Source organism: Rhamphochromis sp. 'chilingali' (assembly GCF_963969265.1).
Source record: "Rhamphochromis sp. 'chilingali' genome assembly, chromosome: 3".
NCBI lineage: Eukaryota > Metazoa > Chordata > Actinopteri > Cichliformes > Cichlidae > Rhamphochromis > Rhamphochromis sp. 'chilingali'.
Genome location: NC_137931.1, coordinates 12,959,762 through 12,970,808, shown reverse-complemented (window position 1 = coordinate 12,970,808; position 11,047 = coordinate 12,959,762). Strand labels below are relative to the sequence as shown.

Here is an 11,047-nt window from a genome sequence, read left to right as displayed (position 1 = left end):
ATCTCCTCCAGTGGGCCGAGCGCCCAGTGGCTGTGCCAGCCTAATCAGCCCTAACATATGTGCGTTTGAGAGATCCCTGCTAGGCAACCATGGTGCCAGAGAGGGAAGGATTTAGGAACACGAGGAAATGGATGGACACTGTATATGTATGCGCGGAGACGGAGGGGGGTAGAAATGAGAGCATGGATGAAAGGAGGTGTGCAGAGAGAGAGAGAGAGACAAAGATAGAAAAGAAGGTTTAGCTGAAGCAGTTTGAGAGGATGAAAAGGCTGACGGGATGAATGCAAGAGAGAGAGGATGAGTGTGGAAGATTAAGGAATTGTTGTTGACGGGATGAAGAGGTTGTGTCAGAGGTAGAAGAGGGGGAAAAGGCCAGAAAATGTATGGTGAAACGGAGTGGAACAAAACAACGAAATGACATTAAAAATGAGCACATTCAGCAGATTTAAATGGAAAGAAGTTAGGATGGGGAAGTAGATACAGATGATGAAGGTCAGGAGAAGGGAAAATGGGAGGAGAGAATTTTTTTTAAAAGGAAGAAGGGAACAGTTGATTTAGGAATTCTCAGTGGGATGGAGAACATGTGTGTTTTTTTCCAATCATACTCCATTATTATTTTTAAAAAAAGCTCACACAATCTCTCTCTCTCTCACACACACACACACACACACACACACACACACACACACACACACACACACACACACACACACACACACACACACACACACACACACACAGACCTAAGCAAGCGTGCACTGCATCTCTTCATCACACTCGCACGCCTTTTCCGCGTCCCCAGAAGCACGTTTCTGTGCGAGCTCATGCACTCTCTTTCTCTCTCTCTGTCCACTGGAGATTAGCCGCTCTGTTGTCATGACAACCGTGGCTGGCTGAAGGACAGGGAGATGGTTGTAAAGCCATTTGCATGTGAGCAATAGGAGTGAGTGAGTGACAGCAACACTCGAGGTATTTAGTCATACAGGTCGTAACACCTGGACTCGAGGGTAATTCCACCCGGTCTTTTGGAAAAGGGCAGAGAATCAGCTGAGGTCGCAGCTGCAGCCTCCTATACAATATTTATCCCAATGAGTTTGCAAAGATGCCAGAAGACTTGAGATCAAACGCGTGCCGATGATTTGCTCGAGACAAAGGAGAGGAAGCGGTAGTTACATCAGCAGTGAACTTCTGAAGATCAAAACAGTGGCCTTGTTCTGAGCTGATGGGAATCATGAGGACACAAATAGGAAGTTTAATGTGGCTGTGACTGTGGAGGGAGCTAGATGAGATATAGATGTAATTAGACAATTCAGCTCATTCCATTCAGCGTACAGGACAGTGATTTGTGCAGCTTAGAGGAAAAGCTGAGTCGGAAAATGAAGTTGATTACAAATCTAACAGCAAGAGACGTGCGCTTGTTTGCAGTGGGGAGCACAGAGTTTCCACCGGTCTGTGCTTACAGTGCACAGACCGGTGGGAAAAAAATGCATCCAAAGTGGGTTGTCATTTGGCTCTAGATAGAGATCACCCTGCACAGTAGGGAGGATTACCGGGGAGGATGCTAACAACTTTCAGCCTCTAAATAGAATCCTACAGTGGTGGTAAACTGTGTTCAGATCCAGTGGCAATCCTGCTCTGTAGCTATGCATATCGACTCAATTTACATAAATGTTCTGCATTCAAGATATCACTTTACCTCTTAACATCTACAGAGTTATTTTCAGGTTTACATCCCATTACATGTTTGACTTATGGCATATCCAAGTGGAAATATTATAAAAGAAGAACCATAAGATGAAATTGATTTGAAAGACAGCATCTTTAGTTAACTGGGACAAAAAGAGAAAGCATATTTCTCCCACATTAGCTTCTCTTCATTGATTCCCTGTTGAGTCAATGAAAAGATTGAACTGAAATTTCTTCTCTTGACAGACAAGGTCTTGAATAATCAGACCCCATCTTGTCTTAAGGACCTCGTAGTACCATATCATCCAACTTTGCTCTCAGATTGAGAGGTTTACTTGTAGTTCCCAGGATATTTAAAAGTCGAATGGGAGGCAGAGTCTTCAGTTCACAGGCCCCTCTTCTGCTGAACCAGGTCCCAGTACCCAGGCCCACAACAATGCTTTTTTGTTAAACAACAAACAAAGTTTAAAGATTTGTGGTTCCAACAGGAGCACATGCCATCGCACCATAATTTTGTAGCTCGATCTCACTGCTGAGCCTGAGCAGAAGTCATCAGCCAAACAAATTTGTGTCTTGTTTCTGTTTTATCCATTTTAGGACAAGGTTATTATTACAGATAAATTCACGGGTAAGCATCTCTTTATCCCTCCTATCTATCCTGAACATTCATTTCGCAGAATCTGTAATGTTTTTGGTTCTTGGAATTCAGAGTCTTGCTCAAAAACCTTCTGACATGTGTACAGAAGCAAATAAAGTCTCTGATTAAGGTGAAACCAACAATAACTCGAGGTGTCAGTGTGTAAATTCAATTCAGTTTTATTTATATAGCACCAAATCACAACAGCAGTCACCTTAAGGTGTTTTGTATTGTAAGGACCGTATAATAATAATAATAATAAAAAAAAGTTTAAAAAGCATCATAATTGTCTTTGTACTATAGTGAAGAATAAAGTAAAGGTTTATTTTGTGTAGGATTTTTTTTTTTTTAAATATACCACTATTTCAGGATGACTGTATAAAATGTAAACCTCTTAAATGCCAAGAGAGAGATGTCTGGAGAAAAAAAACAAAAACAAACAAAAAATGCAAAACAAAAAAAAAAACAGCACATCTAGAGACACACCTTTTGTGGATGTAAATCTACAGCCATAGCTGATCACTTCATATTTGTTCTGTTTGCCTTACAGAAGCAGTTTGAAACTGATTTTTTTTTTATTACAAAACTGCATCTTGCTTTCATTCCATTGGCTCCTAATTGAACTTGAAGAAAAAAAAAAAGGCAAAGTTAGAGAGGAGACATCCATAAAAAGTATTTTAAATAAAGAATGTTGCATTATAATTCAGGGAGGTTCTACAGTACCCGACACTGGTTTGTGTTTGACTTGGTGACAACATCACACAAGAAATTACAGCAGAGCTCCAAGAAACAACATGTTTTCCCCTCCACACGAACAATTTTCTCTTCCAGGGTTTTATGGTTGATAATATGAAGAGCCACTTACGTGTTGATGGCTTTCTTGCTCCTCCGGGGTGGATGATTTGTGAAGAATTAAGAATCATACTGGGAATAAGTATGATGAGAAGGAGATCCTGCAGCTCCTTCAAAATCGAAGGGCCTTTTATGGTTTGCTGTCAAGGTCAGTGAACCGCTGCCTACTGCAGTCAGACAGTGCACACTGACCTTGAGCTAACCCCTCTGTTTTGAATGCAGGGGTTAGCTCAGGTGAATTTACTATTTACGAGGTGCTTCTGTGAACAGGTTCGAAAACATGTCAGTTTTGAAAGCCAGAGTAAACATCCTGTAGTTGCTGAGAGACAATATGAGCAGACATAGAAGGAAATTGACTGTACTCAGCAGCTGAGGCAAGAAGAGAACAAGACACGTTGTGCTTGATTTCCTCAGACTGTAGGATGTACAAATTCAGACACTGTTATCAGCTGGTCAACGAGTCTGCTGCTGATTCATTCAGTGGGGACGCTGTGTTCAGTTTGTGAAAAATGCAGCACAGCTGCTTCTCTACTCTGCCACCACAGACACAAATGCAGACATTTACAGTTTAAGTGGCATGTTAGATTTGTGCCAATTCAAGACAGTAAAGAGAGACCTGGATAGACTAGAAGGCCGTTTTTGTCCTGCAAGAATAAGAAATGTAATAATGTCCTGTGCATTTCTGCCTCCTTCACCATCTGTTTCCAGCTCTGTGGGGAAAGATCATCATCAGTTAGGTTAATTAAAGAGTCAGCTCTGACTGACCACTGATCCTTGGGTTCCTACAAATTAAAATTGAGTTAGTTTTAGTTTAAGTGTGTGAAATAAAGCCTCTGACACTTCCCTGTTCCTTTAAGACTGTTTATCTGAGAAGTAAATTATCTATCTGGCAACCAAATTGAACTTCTACTATTCACAGAAATATGCAGCAGAACAAATCTATATTTTTTAACCTGATAGGGTGGCCCAAGGGAAAAATGAACTGGTGGCTCCTCATTAACTTCCTGTTCTCCCAACCCTGTTTGTAATGTGACCTCTGCCACATCCCACAGGTTTGCTGTGGTTATTTAATAGGAATATCCACGAGTAAAAGCAAAAATGGTAAATGGACTGGCGCTTATATAGCGCTTTTCTAATCTTCTGAGCACTCAAAGTGCTTTATACAACTTGTGCATTCGCCCAAGCACATTTGTCTAAGTGCTTTTTTTTTTTTAAGCTAACATTCACACATTCATACTCCGATGCATTGGAGAGCGTCTTGCCCAAGGATATTTGGCATGCAGACTAGGGGAAGCCAGGAATCGAACCACCAACCTTTCGATCAGTAGATGACCTGCTCTACCGCCTGAGCTACAGCCACCCTACAAAAGGATGAGAGTCTTGAACAAGGACTGAAGCAGGACATATTTTTTTTAGCATATTTGTAATGCTACACTGTCTGATGCTTAGATGGCTCTGTGGTGTAGTGGTTTACACTACGTCATTCACACGAAAGAAATCCAGTTTTAGTCTGGGAAACATAACCCTAGCATTATTGGTCACAACCTGGTATACTCCCGATGGTGGTCCCAAGCCTGGGAAAATGGGAGGACAGCACCATTAAATCTGTGCAAAATCAAACATGTGGATTCCTCTGCTGTGATGACCTCTTGGGAAATAACAGAACAGCCAAAAGTACCTCACACTGTTAGATGTTCAAACAAAAATACGGCCAAAGTTTAAAATGGTAAATGTTTTTTTTTTTTTGTGACGAGCTCATGGCTTCCTTCTTAAAGTCATCTGCTAGGCACAGCACACCAGGAAGTACAGCTAGTAAGTGATCACACAATGAGTTGCAATGGCTGCTCTTTGGCACGCATCTGGAAGTTGGACAGTGAAAGTAAATAGGGTTTAAGAGAGGGAAATCCTAAAGACACAGGAATCAAAATGAGTCTAGTCAAGACTTCTAAGAATTGCCTTTTCCAAATTATCCGTACCATTCTTAATCCACAGGGTTTAATAGGATGTTGCTCCCCCTTTGCAGTTATAACAGCTTCAATCCTTCGGAGAAGGCTTAAGTCAGTGTTTATGGGAACCATTGACCATTCGTTCAGAAGTACATTTAAGAGGTCAGGAAGTCCTGACTCTGGTGCCAGTTTAGCTCAGTTGGTGAGCAGGCAACCACATACCAGCCTGTGTTCAAGTCTGACATCGCTTCAGGATACCTACACCAGGATTTGCCGGACTAGAGCAGCGCAGATACTGAAGGACCCGTCCCATCCTGGCAAACTGTTCCAACTTCTGCAATCCGGTAGAAGGTTCCGCATCATCCTGGCAAGAACAGAGAGACCCAAGAGGAGCTTCTATCCCCAAGCCATCCGGGCCCTAAACCAACTCCCCCCAATGTTTTCTGTTGGGTTGAGGTTAGGACTCTGTGCAGGCCAGCCAAGTTCTTCCACGCCAAACTCACTCATCCATGTCTTTCTGGACTTTGCTTTGTGTGCTGGTGTGCAGTTGTGCTTGAACAGGAAGGGAGTCAAACTTTTCCGACAAAATTGGAATCATGAAATTGTCCAAAATGTCTTGGTATGCTGACGCATTAAGAGTTCCTTTCACTGGAACAAGGAGCTGAGCCCAGCTCCTGAAAACAAAACAGTCCATCACCATTATATCCCCTCCATTAAACTTTGCACTTGGCGCACTGCAGTCAGACAGATACCGTTCTGACAACCGTCAAACCCAGATTATTCTTCTCTCCAGAGAAGAAGTCTTCACTCCTAGCTAAATGCAAAACTAGTTAATTTCTTAAGAGACTTTTACATTCATTAATCATCAGAGATCAGATCCTCAGAAAGCATGTACTGTAAAACTTGCATGTTTCAACCTTACCACAATGCTCACAGTTCATTGTATATTTAATTTCTTTATGATAGCAATGAATAAAAACTCCTAAAGTTCTAAATAGCTTGCTTAAAAATGCTAAAGGAACCCTTTTTAGTCAGAGTATAGCATCAAGCTAGTTAAACTTCTGGGATATTGAACTGGTTATTTAGGGACCAGTGGGGATTGTTAATCAGTTTCAGTTGCTTTGATGTTAATGAAATGAACCACAGGGGCACTAGAGGGATAACAATGAGATGACCTCTAAAACAGGAATGGTTTTGCAGCTGGAGACCACTGACATTTTCTCTCTCATCTTTTCTGACTATTTTTTTTCACTAGTTTTGCATTTTGATAGGGTCAGTGTCCCTACTGGTAGCATGAGGCGATACCTGGATCCTACAGAAGTTGCACACGCAGTCCAATTCCTCCAGGATTGCACATTAATACATGCCATTGCCAGAAGGGTTGCTGTTTCTCCCAGCACAGTCTCGAGAGCATTTTGGAGACTCAAGAAGACAGACAGTTCCTCCAGGAGAGCTGGACAGGACCAGAGAAGGTACTTAACCCAACAACAGGACCGATATTTGCCCCTTTGTGAAGGAGGGACAGGATGAGCACTGTTAGAGCTACAAAATGACCTCCAGCAGGTCACTGGTGTAAATGTCTCTGACCAAACAATCATAAACAGACTTCATGAAGGTGGCCTAACGGCCCAATGTCCTCTAGTGGACCCTGGTCGCTGCCCAGCACCATGGAGGATGACTGACATTTGCCACAGAATACCAGAATTAGCAGATTGCCCCCAAACAGTCCCGGGAGGTTGGATTTACTTTACCCGGTAAAGTAAATGAGTTGGGTATCTTTGTTGGCCTTCAGGAAACATGACCTGGAGGCTCTGAACACTAGAATGAGAGGAGACAAGTTTTAGTGACCGAATCTGTAAATCCTGGTGAGTATGAACCATAAAGAAACATTCTTACTTTGGCAGGTGGAGGAATGGCAAGGAAGGGGTGAGTGGTCCGAGTGAGCAGTTTTGGTCTCCAGGAGATGGTGGTCCGATTGAGTACTGTGACAGGAGGGCAGGCAGGTGGGTGAATCCGAGAGGTGTTGTGACGCAAAGAGCTGCCAAGCACAAACCAGCTTCAGGATGAAAGCGTGTATTGCCAGGAGATGGAGGTGGCAGACAACAGGATAGCTGATGGAAGAAAAAGCACAGGTTGGATATAATCCTCTTACAAACAAAATCTCTTTCAGTGACCCACTATGGTGACCAGCACTAACTGTGCTTAGCTGAATACTTGGTGAAGAGGAGTGATGAGCACTGGTCTTAAGTACTGGCAGCTCAATTGCCAGCAGGTGTGGAGACATGCAGGAAAGCAGCGACTGCTCCCAGGGGTGGAACTGTGACTCAGTGGAAAAACCCCAGCACTCACCCAGACCACGACAATTGTAGGGTCTACCTTATAATATAAAACGCCTTGAGGCAACTGTTGTTGTGGTTTGGTGCTGTATAAATAAACTGAATTGAAATTGGTGCCCTGTGCTTTTCACACTTGAGTTAAAGTTCATCCTGAGCACTTGTGACTGATGTGACACGGTCTGGAGAAGCTGTTGAGATGCTGCTTGTAACATTGTTCAGCATGACCGGTTTGGTGGTAGGTCAGTAATGGTCTGGGGAGGCATATCCTTGGAGAGACACACAGACCTTTACAAGCTAAGCTACAACACCCTGAGAGCCATTAGGTATAATAGGTATAAAAATGCTTGGACCAATTGTCAAACCCTACACTGGTGAAGGGGGTCCTGAGTTCCTCCTGATGTTCAGCAAAGCCTGCTCTCATGTGGCACGAATATGCAGGCAGTTTATGGAGAATGAAGGAATTGATACCATTGACTGTTCTTAATGCTCATCTGACCTAAATCCTTTTTTTTTTTTTTTTTTTTGTGTCCCGTTTGGATCTTTAGCCATCAGAATTGTTGTCTTAAGGCCAAGAAAGATGCCAAGCGGATTTATTTTACCAAGTGGATCATCATGGCCTTGCCATATTGGTCCATTTGACCCTTTATTATAGTTATGAATTTATTTTATTTTCAGTTGCTACAAACAGGACAGACATGACTGGGGGATAGGACAGGGAGAAAGAATGAAAGAAAGAGAGGGAGAGAAAGAAAACCGAAGGGGAGAAGAGATGGTGAGAAGGGGGGGAAGAAAGAAAAAAAACAAACAAAAAAAACCCAAAACACCTGGGTCACCTGTATGGAGAAAAAAAACAGAAGAGAAAGCAAACAACAAAGAGCAACATAATAAAAAAAACAGCACCATCACAATAAACTAGCTAGCAGTAGATATCAGTAGATACTAAATAATAAACTATATTGTGCAGCACGCAAGATAGACAGTGCACAATGTGCTTTGGGGCAGCAGCCAAGAAAGCTGTAGTCCGCGTCTGTAAATACCCGTGTGTACACCTGTGTGCATACCTGTGTGGATCAGCATGCTTGCATTCCAAAGGTTTCTCCATGTAACGATCTGCTAGGGAGTGTGGGGAGCCACAGCCCCGTCCTCCAGGGTATGAAGCAGGTATGGAGGAGATCTAAACTCCAGACATCCAGAGGCCCCCAGAACACAAGAGACCAAGGAAGACCAACAGAGGGGCAGCCGCGCCACTGTCTCAGTAAGAGCTGAGGAGAGTCCCAGATGAGGGCTCACTCAGCAGCCGCGGAGCAGAAGCCAGGGGGAGTTGCAGTGACGCGCCCGTGAGCTCCGCCGGCAGCCAGCTGTGCCTGAGTGACCGAGCCCCAGGCCGAGAGGCCGGGGGCACCCCACCTCCGAAGTGGCCCGAGCGAGCCCCAGGCTCCAGGCCCCGATAAGCGGCCGCCAAGGAGTGAGCCGGTGTGTACCCGGACGCCCATCCCCAGACACAAAGAACCACCAACGCACCGATACCTGAGGGAGTCCGCCACTGGCAGGGGAAGTGGTGGTGGATGGAGATAGGCCCCCAAACCTTGGAGGGCCTGAGATGTCCCCAGAGAGGTGGCGCCTGACACCCAACCTGACATATAGACACAGACATACAGGCACACACAGACACAAACATCCATTCCCACCCTCATGCTCTCATATGCACTTACTCCACACTCAACCAACGTGGAGACAGACATGAAGAGACGCTGTACACACGATCACACTCCCCAAGCGTACTCTACAAACCGGGTCTAGGTACCCTTGCCCCTGGAGGGGGGAACTGCACCCAGACCCAGGTGGTGTTACCCTTTTCCCTGCGGTGGGGAGAGGCAGACCGCCCCGACTCCGCAGCAGCAGGGAGGCCCCACACCCCAGACCGCAGTCGGACGGCCAACTCCTCCTCCTAGCCCCCCCGCTCCAGCAGGTCGCAGAGAATGGGGGTGGGAGAAGACTCCAAACCTCCCTCCACCCGCTCATTGTAGTGTTGATGCATGTGTGTTCTAAGGTGCATTTAAAACCCAGGAGGGCATGGAGCTACCTGCCAGAGAGCAGCAGGTAAGCGCATGGTCTCTCCTGCTAGCCCTCAATGTCTCCAGCATGATTTTTTCCCATTTAGAGCTGATGTATTTTCGAAGTGTAAGTTTTTGAGCAGTGTAGAAAGTCAGAGTTAAGAGAATTGCATCACTATTTTTACACCGTTTGCTGAGAACATTTTGAGTTTTTATTTCACGTTTCCTTTGCAATCCAGTCTGAATCCAGCCCTCTGCTGGGATCAGAGTACTCCTAATATTTTGGATCAAAGTAACTGTAGCGAACCCCCCCGAATGAAGGATGACACTTTACTGATGACGTTTTGAAGGTTTAATGGCAGTAAACCATCAATCTCACCGTAAGAGCTGGTGATGTATACATAGAAACAGCGTGTAAGCAAAATAATCCACACTCTTACAATCGTAAACCTTATAACATGAAGTTCGTTTCAACGTAACATTTAACAAATGTAGCGACTGTCACAAAAACATCTAAACGTCTCCTTATTTACATCATAACCATACCTTGTGCCTCTATCAAGGGGGCTGCTAATGACAAAAGAAATCACCATAGGCTCCGTTAGGCCATCACTTTTCTAAACTCCCGCGACTGCTGCTGAAAACTGCGCCAAAAACAGTTTTACAGGAAATCGTCCCATCAAAATAAAAGCTTCTACACACGGACAGGAAGTTGGTAGTAGAAAACAGGAATGAGTGCCAAAATAAGGTGCAAGGAAACGCATTCAGGGTTATTTACAGTAACCCTTATCCGATTTAAATTATTTAAACAACAGAAACTGGAGGATTGATTGAGATAACTAGATTAAATTACCTGATTGTATCAAATCACGTAATCCTGTTTTTCCTTTGAACAGCTGAGCTCTGCTGTTTGTAGCTGTGGTTTTACCCCTCAATATCCTGAGTTGGTGCAGCCAACAAACTATGGTGGAGACATGTCCTGGTTGTGACTTCCCACAGAGTCCCACGCACAGCTCTGGTGTTGGACTGAGTCATATTTGATTGAGTCAAACTGTGCTTCAGATGTCTGGTGTGAGAATGAGAAGTACAAATGCATCACTACAAAGTCACAGGCCTTCACTGAAAATTCTAATTCATTTCATGTGGGAGAGAGAGAGAAAAGAGGCGACACGATTTATGAAGTGCGAGGAGAAATAACATTAGTCTTTTCTTTGTTGATGGAACATGATGTGAAAAATGTCCTCTCTGCAGTGTCGCTGACAGCAATTAGCCGGCAGCCACGAGAGACTGGTGGGAGTTTGGAGGAGTGATGAAATATATTAGACTCCACAATCTGCTGTGGTGTAAATATTTTCACTGCTGAGAATCAGTTGGGTCTTTTGGTACGTTGTAGGGTTGAAAAGCATGTTGGATAATGATGGAAGAAGAGGTTCTTATTTAAACTGCGCCAGCACTCTCGGAGCTGAGATCAAAGACTTTCTAATGCTGAGCTTTCAGTTTGATCTCCATGTTAACTGCTACTGTGGCAGCATGATT

General features: G+C 44.1%; 1 long non-coding RNA gene across 1 annotated transcript; it reads right to left on the bottom strand.

Annotated features, from left to right (window-relative positions):
- Window positions 1-2,522: 2,522 nt before the first annotated feature.
- LOC308393250 lies at window positions 2,523-10,160 on the bottom strand. Its single transcript, XR_013970946.1, has 3 exons — window positions 10,058-10,160; window positions 7,018-7,232; window positions 2,523-6,939 (listed from the first exon to the last, which is right to left on the bottom strand). It is a non-coding gene; the product is annotated as an uncharacterized lncRNA (long non-coding RNA).
- Window positions 10,161-11,047: the final 887 nt, after the last annotated feature.